This window comes from Oxyura jamaicensis, unplaced genomic scaffold (assembly GCF_011077185.1).
Source record: "Oxyura jamaicensis isolate SHBP4307 breed ruddy duck unplaced genomic scaffold, BPBGC_Ojam_1.0 oxyUn_random_OJ71032, whole genome shotgun sequence".
Classification (NCBI taxonomy): Eukaryota; Metazoa; Chordata; class Aves; order Anseriformes; family Anatidae; genus Oxyura; species Oxyura jamaicensis.
Genome location: NW_023310324.1, coordinates 9,928 through 10,676, shown reverse-complemented (window position 1 = coordinate 10,676; position 749 = coordinate 9,928). Strand labels below are relative to the sequence as shown.

Genomic DNA, 749 nt, shown 5'->3' with positions numbered 1-749 from the left:
TTTGGGGTTCCTCGATCTAAGGACGCACCCTCGAGGCCCTCAACCCATCACCATCTCCTTGCTGTGCCCCTAAAATGATTCCGTACGTCATTTTTACCGTTTTTAACCCATTTTTGCTCACCTCTCCTCCTCTGGCAGAAGTAGACGGCCAAGAGCAGCCCCAGGAGGAGCACGGCGGCGGCGGCGGCGCACCCGGCCACCAGCGCGACGGGCGGAGCCGGGGCTGTCCGAGAGACCCCCCCAAAAAAACCCCAAAGTCAGCAACTTCAGGGGCATCGGGGGCATTTTGGGGGCGTTTCCCCTCCTCCTTCACTGATTTCCCTGCCTCCTCTTCCAATTTTTCTATCCTTTTTTCAATTTTCCCATCCCTTTTTTTCCATTTTTCCCATCCCTTTCTTCCATTTTCCCGTCCCTTTTTCCAGTTTTCCCATCCTTTTTCCAATTTCCTGTCCTTTTTCCAATTTTCCTATCACTTTTTTCATTTTTTTGTCCCTTTTCCAGTTTTCCGTCCCCTTCTTCAATTTTCCCATCCATTTTTTTCAATTTTCCCTCCCCTTTTTCCAATTTCCCCATCCATTTTTTCAAATTTCCCATAATTTTTCCAATTTCCCATCCCTTTCTTCAATTTTCCCATCCCTTTTCCAATTTCCCATCCTTTTTCCAATTTTCCCATCTCTTTTTTTTTCAATTTTCCCCTCCCTTCCTTCAATTTTCCCGTCCTTTTTCAATTTTCCTGTCCCTTTTTCCCA

General features: G+C 46.7%; 1 long non-coding RNA gene across 1 annotated transcript in view; it reads left to right on the top strand.

The window, feature by feature from the left end:
* The window catches only part of LOC118159564, a 588-nt gene extending 359 nt beyond the window's left edge, over positions 1 to 229 (top strand). Inside the window, exon 2 of the long non-coding RNA XR_004747165.1 lies at positions 36 to 229. This is a non-coding gene — a long non-coding RNA (uncharacterized LOC118159564). The remainder of the gene's footprint in view (positions 1 to 35) is intronic.
* Positions 230 to 749: the final 520 nt, after the last annotated feature.